We start from the raw sequence: 213 nt of genomic DNA, 5'->3' as shown, positions 1-213 counted from the left end.
GGTGAGGGACTCAGAGATGCGGATCTCATGGGGGGAGGGGGTTCCAGAGCCTGGGAGCCGCCCTGGAGAAGGCTCGGTCCCCCAAACTGCGGAGCTTTGACTTGGGGGACGTAGAGGAGACCGGCCGAGGTGGATCTGAGGGACCGTGAGGGTTGGTAGGGGGGGACAGGAGGACAGTGAGGTGTGACGGGGCAAGGTGGTGTAGGGCTTTGT

The 213-nt window shown here is 64.3% G+C and overlaps 1 protein-coding gene across 1 annotated transcript in view; it reads left to right on the top strand.

Annotated features, from left to right (window-relative positions):
- Window positions 1–213, top strand: part of LOC116690741 (ankyrin repeat and BTB/POZ domain-containing protein 2) — a 92,697-nt gene that overhangs the window by 44,783 nt on the left and 47,701 nt on the right. The window lies entirely within an intron of this gene.

This window comes from Etheostoma spectabile, chromosome 1, assembly GCF_008692095.1.
Source record: "Etheostoma spectabile isolate EspeVRDwgs_2016 chromosome 1, UIUC_Espe_1.0, whole genome shotgun sequence".
Classification (NCBI taxonomy): domain Eukaryota; kingdom Metazoa; phylum Chordata; class Actinopteri; order Perciformes; family Percidae; genus Etheostoma; species Etheostoma spectabile.
Note: the sequence above shows the minus strand (reverse complement) of the source record. Positions and strands in the feature narration are given on the sequence as shown.